The sequence below is a fragment of the Aedes albopictus genome, chromosome 3, assembly GCF_035046485.1.
Source record: "Aedes albopictus strain Foshan chromosome 3, AalbF5, whole genome shotgun sequence".
Classification (NCBI taxonomy): domain Eukaryota; kingdom Metazoa; phylum Arthropoda; class Insecta; order Diptera; family Culicidae; genus Aedes; species Aedes albopictus.
In genome coordinates this window covers 324,139,634-324,152,029 of record NC_085138.1, presented here as the reverse complement: position 1 = coordinate 324,152,029, position 12,396 = coordinate 324,139,634, and the positions used below count along the sequence as shown (strand labels likewise).

The following is a 12,396-nucleotide window of genomic DNA, read 5'->3' as shown; positions in this document are numbered from 1 at the left end:
AGGAATTTTTCGAGAGATTCCATCAGATCGTTCTTTTGAAATTTCTCCCAGTATTTTTTGCGCCATTTCTGGAAGAACTTCTGAGAAAAAAAAACCTAGAGAGGAATATCTAGAACAATTATATAGGGAATGTTTAAAGAAATCCTAGAAGATATTTCTGACCTAACTGCAGGAGCAATTGCTAACAAAAAAAAATTGTAGAAATTTCTGCGAGAATCACTGAAGGTATCCCCCAAGGAAGCCTTGGAGGAGCTCTTGAAAGAATTAGGATCCCGAGCAGGAGAAAATAGCTGAAGAATACCAAACTCAGGTATGGAAAACCGAATATCCACAACCTGAATGAGGTATTAAAAAGCTCTATAGAGCTTAATAATATCTGGTTTGTATTCTGTGCAATACACGTAAATAATGAAATCAGGTATGGCAATACCAAAATTATAATCGGCGATTTTCCCATACAAAAAGTGATTTTTCCATAATTGAATAATACCTCAAGCAGTCCTCAACACCAAACCAATAGCTCATTGAGATATTAATACCCACAAAATATCAAAATGAGTTATTTCCAATACCTGCGTAACTGATGAATACCTTGTCTGACTTTGGTATGCTCCAGTTATGTGTCAGTTATTCGTTCCTGCTCGGGATAGGATTTCTAATGAAATTTAGGGAAATTTCTCAAAAAATTCATGGAAAAACTTTTGAATGAAACGTTTGCTGAAATTCCTGAAGAGAACTTGGAAACTTCGAAGAAAGATATTTTTGAAGGCAATCCCAGAAGAAATTTCCGAAGAACTTCCTGTAGAAACTATTCGGGAAACTTTTCGTGGAATTCCTTGGAAAGTTTATTGATTTTTTTGGGAAAAATTCTAGAAAAATAGTTTAATTAATATGTTGGAGGATTTTCAGAGAGTACTGCTGGAGCTATCTGTGGACGTATTTCTGAAGGAGTTTCTGTGAGAATACCTAGAAAAATGCCTCGCTACTAGGCTAGATATGTCCAAGGGAATTCCTGTAGAATTGCTGAAAAATGTTTCTGAATCCCTTATAGAATTCTTGAAAAGATATTCTTAGATGTCTCTACTATTAGAGGCGAATGTATTTATAAAATTTAAAACCTCTTAAATAAAATAATAATAATAATAATAATATTCTTAGATGTATCCACAGAGGAAATGCTGGATAAATTTCTGGAAAAATACATGCAGGAAATCTTGAAGGAATCCCTGTATGCACTCCTGCCGGAATCTCTGATGGATTTCTTGTCTGAATATTGTAAGTAGTGATGTGAGAATCGTTGGAAGAATTCCGGCAGGTTTTTCTTGATGAATACCTATATACATTTCTGGACACATTGCTGCGGGAATTTTCAATTGACAACCTCCATCTCTGATGGATTGAATGCGTGGACGAATTTCCGAAGGAATATCTGGAAGATTTTCTGAAGAAACCAATGGAAGAATTCATGAAAGAATTTTTGAAAGAATTTCTGAAGGAATCCCTGTAGAAAATTCTCAAATAATCCTTGGAGAAATTCCCAAAGAATTTTCTGAACATTGTTTTTCCTAAATAGTTTACGAAAGGACAAATGAAAATCTACCTAGAAGAATTCTAGAAGCAATTTCGAAAGCGGAATTTTCTACAAAAAACCCTGGTAGATTTTAAGATCGAATACCTGAACTACTGAAGAAACTGAACTGATGAAAACCATGGAGCAATTTGGAAGGAATCAATAGATTTCTCTTGCCGGGCCCCGAGAGCGGCTGACACCTGACTCTCTTCTGAGCATACAACAAAAGCCACACAGCAACCTCGTGCTCATCATTCTACCATGGACAGGGTAGAAAAGTGACAGCAGCGCAAAGGCTACCAGTTCAAATTTGAATTAGTGGAATTAGAATAGAATACATTTAGGCGCTGTAAAAAGTGTAAGTGCAGCCGTCAATTGGAATCGCTCATTCAGTGCCCTAGTGGAGAAAAAAGAGCTGTGAATTAAGTTAAGTGGTTGAAGAATAAAACAAAAGATTTCTCCAACAAATCCTTGGATGACTTTATGATGGAATCTCATCAAGAATTTTTGACGGAATCTCCCAGGAAATTTATTTTAAGGAACCCCAGGAGGAATTTCTGAAGGATACTTTGGAAAAAAATCTGAATGAGTCTGTAGAGGATTTTGTAAAAAAATCCTTGAAGAAATTCTGAACTTTGGAGTTTTTGAAGAAATCTCTGAAACTATTTCTAAAGGATTCCGCGGCTGAATTCCTGGAAGAATTTTCGTATGGATTTCTGAAAGAATAAATGAATGTTTCTGAGGAAACCCATGGATGCTTTTCTTGAGGAATTCTCGGAAAAAATTCTGGTGGATGCTGTAGAGGAAATACTGAGGTATTTTTTTTAAAAAAATCTGAAGCATTCCTTGTTAAATCTTCTAAAGGAACCCATGGAGCAATTTGGAAAGGAATCCAAGGAAAATTTTGTAAAAGAGTACTCACAATAACTTCTGAGGCAATCTCCAGACAATTTTGAAACAAATTCTAAAGGAAACTATGATTTTTTCAAAGGAATCTGAAACATTTTTTCAAAGAATTCTCAGAAAATCTGAAGACATTTTACTAGATTTTCTTACCTATTTCGAAATTCTTGAATTTCGAAAGAAATACTTGGAGGACTTTTACAGAAGTCCATGGAGCCGTTTCTGAAGCTATCCTTCGATGCTATCTGGAGGAACCTCAGAACTTCAGAAAGAAGCACCAAAGTATTATCGAAGATATTCATAGGGGAATTTCTGAAGCAATCCATGCATGGCGTTCAAAAAATAATCTTTTGAGAAATATCTAGTGAAATCGAGCATTTCAAACGAAAGTGCCTTTTTGTCTTTTCTTGTACACAAAAGTGTACTGAAAGCCTATATGCTCAGTGCTCACTCAAAAAACGAATTTTCGATAGAAGACTCGGAGGGTCAAGTCACATATTGCAATCAACTCAGTTCGACGAATTGAAGTGATGTCTGTGTACAAAAAAGGTCACTCACTTTTAAGGCACTTCCCATTGGTTGTATTTTTCGGATTATAGCTCGATTCGAACCGGAATTTTACCGCATTGTTTGCTATTAAAAATGGTTCAGATCGGTCAAGGCGTTTCGGAGTTATAGACATTTCAGTGATCCGGACCAGCACTGGTAGAACTGGTCGTATGTAAAACTGAACCAAGCCCCATCATGCGACACATAAAACAGCGGCGATTTTTTTAAACCTCTAACATGTGTGACAAATTTTGTGCGGAAATCAACACTGGAGGCCAGAAATTCCCCAATGTTGGCCCAAAATTCAAGATGGCAGCCAAATATTCAAGATTGCGGCTCAAAATTCAAGATGGCGACTGTTTAATGGAGGCCCCAAAACCATGCAATATGGGTATATTTGGCATGGGGAAGATGTTCGGAGTTCCAAAATGGGGACCAGAATATCCAAGATGGCGGCTGTTTAATGGAATTTTAGGCTCTAAAACCATTCAACATGGGTATATATTTATTGTATGGGGAAGATGACCAGAGTTCAAAAATGGTGACCAGAATATCCAAGATGGCGTCTCAAAATTCAAGATGGCGGCTGTTTAATGGAGGTTTATTTTCTAAAATCATGAAATATGGGTGTATTCGATATGCAGAAGATGTCCGGAGTTTAAAAATGGCGACCGGAATATCTGAGATTACGGTCTACAATCCAAGATGGTGGCTACAAATTCAAGATGGCTATTGTTTAATGGTGTTTTTGGCTCTAAAACCAGGCAAGGATATATTTAGTATGGGGGAGATGTCTGGAGTCCCAAAATGGCGACTAAAATATCCAAGATGGCGTCTCAAAATTCAAGATGGCGGCTATTAAATGAAATTTAAGGCTTTCAAACCATAAAAAATGGGAATATGTCCGGAGTCCAAAAATGGTAGCCAGAATATCCAAGATGACGGTTTAAAATCTAAGATGGCGTCCCAAAATTACAAATGGCGGCTGTTGAATGGGTGTTTTAGCCTAATAAACCATTAAATATGGGTATATTTGATATAGGGAAGGTTTCCGGACCTCAAAAATGGCAACCAGAATAACCAAGATGGCGGTCTTAAATCCAAGATGGCGGCTTTTTAAGAAGATAATTGACCAAAACGATGATTTGCGTTATCAATTCAGTATCAGTATCATTGAAAATAAAAAAAAATATATCTCTGAAACGGTTTGTCTTAGGCAATATTTTAGGCAACTTGTTGGACGATGGAGAATGTCTACACTGTAAAACACATACAGCGCCACCTAGCGACAAAGATCAAAAACTTAATATTTCTGCATACATTTGATCAAGCTTTCCCATACAAACTTCAAGCTCTTTGAGTGCCCCCTTAGACTTAATCAATTTTGCTCAAATTTTGAACGTAGCTTCTGAGAGTCTAAAATAACTGTGGCCCGAATAGCCACACGTCACTGTTTTGCGAAAGACCCACAGAGGGTGGCCAAGTGACCAGCTGGGAGCCAGGTAGAAGCAAAGACAGCAATTATTGAATCATCATCATCATCAATGGTACGTCTTTCCAGGTGCTACTGTGGTGCTACACACCGTATGGCGTAAAGGCGCATCGATCGATCGACCACTTTATTCACCACCATCGGACGAAGAGGCGTATATTGAAACTTGCGCTTCGGGGTCGAAATTCGATTTCATTGTTGTGAAATGATGATGATGATGATGATTCTACCCGCCCCCCTGACTGGGATCATTTCTCTAGCACAACCAATTTTGCATCGCCTCGTGCTGTGTGGCTTAGCCCAAAGCACCTATAGGAGCTAAACACTGGACTTTTAATTATCGGGGAAAAAATGAGCCGTGAAAGTTGTGTAGGTACATACACCTATACCGACCAGGCTCTGGCTCTGGTTTGCGTTCCAGCTCCTCCGGTAATCAAGGTCAGCTTCGTTTGTCTTCGACGACTTTTGGACGAGCTGCACGAGAGAGTGAGGACTGGACTGGGGAGAAGAGCTTTGGCAGCGTCTATTTGAATTGATGAAAACGAAAAGTGCAAGTGCTCTGCTCTCTGCTCGTGGGGTTTTGTTTTCTTTGGGGGAAGGCGATTTTTACGAATTGAAACATTAATGATGTTGATGATCGGAAGGGGTGGTTGTTAAAAGGCTTGAGGAACGAGAAATTTAAATAGATGGGTGATGTTTGGAGAAATCTATACAAAACCAACAAAAATCAGAGGTGTGAATGCATCATTTGATCTGTGTACAGATTTTGCCGTTACAGCGACATTTTTTTTTTTTTTTTTTTTTTTTTTATCTGTATTAACGAGATTTTTAGCCCTAGGCTAGTTCATCTCGGGACCCACGCTTTACTTCCCTTCCGAAGGAAGAACTCACATTTTGCGAGTTTGTCGGGAGTGGGATTCGATCCCAGGTCCTCGGCGTGATAGTCAAGTGTTCTAACCATCACACCAGGTCCGCTCCACAGCGACATTTTAAATTTTAAAGTATTTTGTTCAAACCAATCAATTATCTTTCTTTATGACAGCACTTCCTATTAGAACAATGATTGTAAGATTTCGTTTAACATTACTGATGTATCTCGATTTAGTGGACCCTCGATTATATACGTAGACCCTCGATTTTATGCACTTCAAATTTTATGTACATTTTTTAATGGTAAAATTTTCAATATCCAATCAGTTTGAAACTTGCAGTTTGTTTTATGATGACTTCTGATGCAGGGGTTTTCAGTCTTTTGACACGAGAAGCACTTCATATCAATAAATTACTTTGTGGAGCACCCATAATAGCGCCAAAACATACCTCATGACATATTAAGTTTTATATATTAATTTCAATCTCATACTTCCCTTTTTGATTTCATTTTTTCACTTTGTCGATGATCACGATGAGCGGAGTACATATGAAGTATATGAAGTGATTCTCTGGCAATATTTTTTACAGATCCATTTCCTTTGACAGATGCATGCAAACTGCCCATTCGATAGACTTTTCCTCAAGGCTTCATAAGAAACTTTTTTCAAGATTTCTTATGACTTTCTGGTATTGTTGGCACTTAGCTGATTAAATTCTACAATTTGTAGCAAATTCCATAACAATATCATTGTAATGCTTTGGCAGACTACTGGCAAGATGTGTGATAAATTAAGTGCTGTTATGGTAAATTCAGAGCTAGGTTGTCAAGGTTCCCCGATTTCAGCGCCCCTTCACTAGTGCATTCTCATGGGTGAATTCCTGGAGAAATCTCTGAAGTAATCGCTTTAGCATTTCCTGAAGAAACTGCTGGAACATCTTCTGAAAGAATCCATAAAACAACTTTTGAAGAAATCCTTGCCGAAATTGCTGAGTAATTTGAAGAATATTGAAGAAGTCTTTAAAGATAATTTCAAAAGTATCGCTAAAAAAACTTCAGAAGGAATTAAAAAAAAATCTCAAGGAAAGTTCTAAATAAATTCCTGAAAGAATTTCTTAAAAACAGGAATATTTTAAGAATCCATAGATGGATTTTCTGAATAAATTCAAGGACGAGTAGCTGTAGAAACACCTGCAAAGCCCCTGGTGGAATACCAAGAAAACCATGGCATATTTTTGGAATCCTGGAGAATTCCCAAAATTTTTTTCCCAATGAGTTCCAGGAGGAATCCATAAAGAAAATCCTTGAGGTGCGCTTGGAGAATATCATGGAGGAATTTCTGTGAAAATACATAGAGGAATATTCGGCGGAACTTCTGGTGAAATCTCTGTGTGAATTTCTGCAGAAATTTCTGCAAGAATGCTTTCCAGCCTTTCCGTATAAGAATCTCTGAAAGGATCTGTAGAAAAAAATAAGAAGGAATCCTTTGAGTATTTTCTAAGACTTTTTTAAGAAATCTTCGGAGAAATGTCTGGAAAAAATGTTTTGAAGGAATATATAAAGGAATTTGAAGAATTTTTCAAAATTTCCTTAACCCATATGTGGCCGGCAGGGTACCCGGGTACCCAGCACCCATTTAAAATACACGATGCAGAAAAAAGCAAAAAGTTTGCCGGCCACACAACGGTTAATAATCTCATGTAAAATTTCTAAAGCAATCCTTGGAGAAAATTCTTTAGAAAGCTTCTAAGAAAAAATTCAAGTAGTTTTTTTTTAGAGTGACCCTCCGCTCTCCCCCCACACCAAAAAGCTCCGTAGTGAGCTCCCTGGTAGTGGACACTCTGTTCTCAGCCAACAGGCAACACAACAATAAAAATAACAAAACAACAATAATTCAAATGGCTGAGAATAATAAAAAATTAACATCTAATAAGAGAACGAAATAGCAAAAAAAAAACCATTAATGTGCTTCTAATGGACTAAGCGTCCTTTTAAAGAAGCACGAATATAAATTATAAACTAATGTTTTACTAATTCTAACATCATATAATTAACAAACTATCTTTAAGTTGTTTATGACGGTCAACATATAAATAAACGAAAATAAAGAAAAGATGGAAGATTAAAGCAAGAGTTGTGGTATTAACACAAAACATTTAATTTTGAATTTGAAATGCTGACGAGCAGTTATCGTCTGTATATCTCTAGGTAGCTTATTAAATTCGGATGGCCCGACAAAAGTAAATCGTTTTTGACCGAAATTCGAATATACACGAGGCCGTGAGAGATGATTAACTTGTTTAGAGCTGAGGTACCATATTAATCGCTAAATTGTGAATGCACGCAGGGCTGGATTAGGAGTAATTTTTGCTCTTCACACATGCCTTGTATTGGTAAGATTTTATGAGGAAAATATGAATATAACCGAACGGAAGAAAACAGAAACGGTAAATTGTAAATTAATTTGATAGATCGATTTGGTAATACTTGCAATTTTTTTCAGTTTTGATTTACAAGCTCTTCCCCATGCAATAACCAAATAATTAAAATGAGAATGAATATGAGCGTAGTAGAACATGAGCAAAGCCCTTCGAAGAATGAAGCTACTAACTCTTCTCAATATTCCACACATCTTCGACGCTTTTTGCTCAACTTCCTTAATATGTTGATCTCATGATAATGTACAATCAAGAACAATACCTAAATATTTAAAATAATCTACAAATCAGGAAGATTTGGAAGCACTTTCCTGGGGGATCGAAATATCATATATTTTGTTTTTTTTTTCAAGTTCAGTGAAAGTAAATTATCGGAAAAATATTCATAAAGAAATTGTAAATCACTACTCATGCTTGAAATAATCGATCTTGGATCAGCGTTGGGATAGAATAAAGCCGTATCGCCGGCAAATAACCTTGGAGTACCCACAAGACGAATTTTGCTAATGTAGTTTATTTAGATCAAAAACAATAGCGGCCCAATGATGCTTCCCTGAGGGACACCATTACTTATTTGCTACATTGAACTGGTAACACCATCGTATGCAACAAACTGAGTTCTATTATTTAAGTAGCTACTAATGATTCTGTTTGCAACACCTCTAATGCCATATTGTTCTAATTTTTGCAACAAAATACTATGATTTAAGGTGTCAAAAGCCTTCTTTAAATCTAAAAATAAGGCACCAACGTATTTCTTGGAATCAGTTTCCTCTAATATTTTATCAACTAGTTCTGTTATGGCAACTGTGGTGCGGCTTCCATTGCGAAAGCCATATTGCATACTATACAGAGTATTATGGATGTCCAGGAAAGTCAATAAGCGGTTTACTAGTAATTTTTCAAAAATTTTGTTGAAAATCGAAAGAGTCGATATAGGCCGGTAGTTATCTAGTTGAGAGGAGTCTCCTGACTTAAATATTGGAGTTACTTCTTCTTGAATCATTAGATTGATGGACTCCGACAAAATTCTTGAGAAAGTTGAACAATTGTTATTAATGATTTTTGCAGGGATTTGATCAGGGCCAGGACTTTTATTTGTTTTCAAATTATTTATCAACAGCACGACTTCATTTTCTGGGGCCGGTTGTAGGTAAATTGAATGAGCATTTGGTTCTATATATCGTAATGGACTCGACCCTGTTGAAGTAATATTCCCAGCTAATTTTTCACCAGCTGTCGAAAAACGTTCATTAAATGCTTCGCATATCAATTTACTGTCACAAATGCTCTCACCATTGATTTCTAATGAAAGCTTAGCTTGTTTGCAGGATTTACCTATGATTGCATTAATATTTTTCCACAATTTAGAGTGAGATGTATTATTCAAAATTCTTTCAAAATGTTTCCTCTGTTCTGATTTTTAGTGTATCCGTGAATTATTTTCTAAAAAAATCCATAGAGTATTTTTAAGAAAGTTCATGAAAGGTTTTCTGGAAGAATGCTTTGACAAATTTCTGGGAAAATTTGCATGAAAAAAAATTCTGAAGAAATTCTTAGATGAATTTCCAGAAGAACAATCTATTCAAGATTTTTTGAAAAAAAAAAATCTTGATGAATGTTCTAAAGGAATTCATGCAACATTTTTGAAAGCTATCCGTGCAAGACTTTTTTGAAAAGTTCTTGGAAAAAAATCTGGAGGACATTCTAAAGTCTTAAGGAATCCTTAAAAGATTTTGTGAATGAATTTCTTCAGAATTTCCTGGATGATTTTTTAAAGTAAATATACGATGAGTTTCCAATGGAGTACCTGAAAGAACTTTATTAAGAATCCCTGGGATTTTTTTTCAGGAACTCTGGAATTTTTTTTAATGATTCCTGGGATGGATTTCAGCATGGGTTCATAAAAGAATGATTATGGAAAAATTTGTGGAAGTTATGCTTGGAGAATTTTCTAAAGAAATCTCTGGAGTAAAATCTGAAAATGTTTCTGGAGAAATTATTAGTTGAATTTATAATAAAAGCCATCGGATATTTTCTGGAAAAATCTCTCGAAAAAATTGTAAAGAAACCCCCAAAGCAGTTTCAATGGGGAACCCTGCGGAAAATTCCCAAATGGATCTCACAATTTTTGTTTAGTCCCTGGAGAAATTTCTAAAAAAAACGCCCAAAAGATTTTCTGACAGAAATTCAGATTGTTAAAAAGAAATCCCTGCAATTTCTAAAGCAATCCCCGGATCCCTGCAGAAATTTCTTCAGAAACTCATGCAAAACTTTCTTACACAACTCTTTGTGAAACTTCTGGAGGAATACCTGGAATTTCTGGAGAAAACATTTTCTGAAACACTCAGGAACAATTTCTGAAGGCATTACTGAAAGTTTCATGAAAGGAATCTCTTGAGAAATGGAAGATATTTTGAAAGAATCCGTAAGGGAACTTTTTTCTGAATTCTCGGACAAATTTCCGAAAGATTTTTTTCAGAAAGTTTTTTAGAAATTTTTTTAAAGACATTTTTGCTAGACTTTCTATAGAAATCTCCATTAGATTCTCCAAACGAATGCCCAGAGAATTTTCCGCATAAATACCCAGAGGGTCTCCAGTTAGCCTAGTGGTTAAGGCTATGGATCGCCATTCCGGAGACGGCGGGTTTGATTCCCGTTCCGGCCGGGAAAATTTTGTCGACTCCGTGGGCAGGGCATAGTGTATTCTGCCGTAATTCTGCAAAGTGACGTAAGCGCCATCTAAAATTTCGACATTTTTTGGTATATTATTTAACATATTTGATGTAAAAATAACACTGAGGTATGCTTGCTGTACTAGAATGCAAGATCTAGTCGTAATCTATCATCTATGGAAAGAAACTTAGAGGATAACCAAAAGTTTAATGCATTATAATCAAAAAAATGTGCCAAAACCATCAATGTCGCTTACGCCACTCTGCAGAATTACGGCAGTATTATTGTCCTTGCCTCACAATATACAAATTCATGCAATGGCAGGCAAAAAAAGCCCTTCAATTAAAAACTGTGGAAGTGCTCAAAGAACACTAATATTAAGAGAGGCAGGCCAAGTTCCAGTGGGAACATTGAGCCATAAAGAAGAATGAGAGCCCAGAGGAATTTATGAAGTAATCCTTGAGCGAATTTCTCAAACATTCTTTGAAATGATTTGTAAAAAATCATGGAGGAATTGCTGAAGCAATTCATGCCAGATTTCGTTGAAGAATTTTCCGTGAATTTTCTGGAAAAACTCATAGAAGATTTTCTGAAATAATCCGTAACATGAAGGTTTGATTTGGGATGTTTTCTTTGGAGACCGTCGTAATAAATTTTAAAACTCTTCCATGCAATATCAGAATTCATGCTATATTATCATATGCGGAATCTTTTAAAATATTTCATCGGAGAAATTTGGATTTTTTCATCTTTTTGGGTGTTTTTCTTGAAAATTTGCATGAAATTCTCATTATCGGCCAATTTCTCTCCCTTACAAAATTTATGGATACCGACAGAACATTTTGAAACCTTCTGCACATGAAAATATAGCTCGAATACTGAAGTTTGATGGAAAGAAATCCGATGTACATTCGATTTTTATAATCTGCTGGCTCAGACATAGCGTGCACCGCCGAGTTGCAACAAAAAGCGACCGAGTAGATAGCGATACAAACATACACTACTCGTACAAAAAGATCGTTCGGCAAATACAGCACAACCAGTTACCATGCTCTGGTACTTGCCACGAATTTCTCAATTTCCGAAGGAATCCCTTGAGGAATTTTCGTATAGGAAGCAATTCGTATAGGAAAGTTTTTGTAGCAATTCGTAAAAGAATACCAGGGTTCATCCTCGGAGATATTTTCAAAGGAATTCCTGAATGAATTTCAATTTTTAGGTAAATTTATGCAAATAATGCTATTGTGTGTATCCATTGTTCAAAATATTGGCTTCTGAATCAACCTTTAATATTTTGTGAGACAAAAGATTTCGATCGTATTAAACTAGCGAGATATTGGTTTATTCGTTATTTAGCGAGAATTACTAATATATGCCAAAAACTCTGAGGAGCCTATTATCCTCAGTTTTTGACGGGATTGGTGGTCTAGTGGTTACCGCTTCTGATTCATATGCAGATGATCCTGGATTCAATCCCTGGCCCGTTCGTTTCATTCTACTTTGTATCGTTCTATCCACTTTCTCTTTACTCTCCTCTACAATAGAACCAGAAACGGCTGAAAAGCCATTTCTCGTGCTTCCAACTTTCACAGCATATTGTCAATCTATCTGATAACGCCTACAAGTTATGCAATCAAGCGAACTGTGCCGCTTTAGCTTCATAGTAATAATCGCCTTACGCCTGGCATCCACTCATCAATGTGTGAACCCTCTGCCAACCATATCCCACCAACACTCCGACATCCGCATGAGTTTATGCAGACGCAGAGGTATATTCGGTCTGGATACAAACGATTACAATCATCACTTCTTTCCCCTTTCCACACTGACCTGTAACCTGACGTGGCAGGCGCCATTGTCGCCTAAAAATAGTAGATCACCACCGCTCACACACTAA

At 36.4% G+C, this 12,396-nt stretch overlaps 1 protein-coding gene across 1 annotated transcript in view; it reads left to right on the top strand.

Moving 5' to 3' along the window:
- Positions 1 to 12,396, top strand: part of LOC109401307 (protein king tubby 2) — a 142,565-nt gene that overhangs the window by 16,195 nt on the left and 113,974 nt on the right. The gene's annotated exons all lie outside the window — the stretch shown is intronic.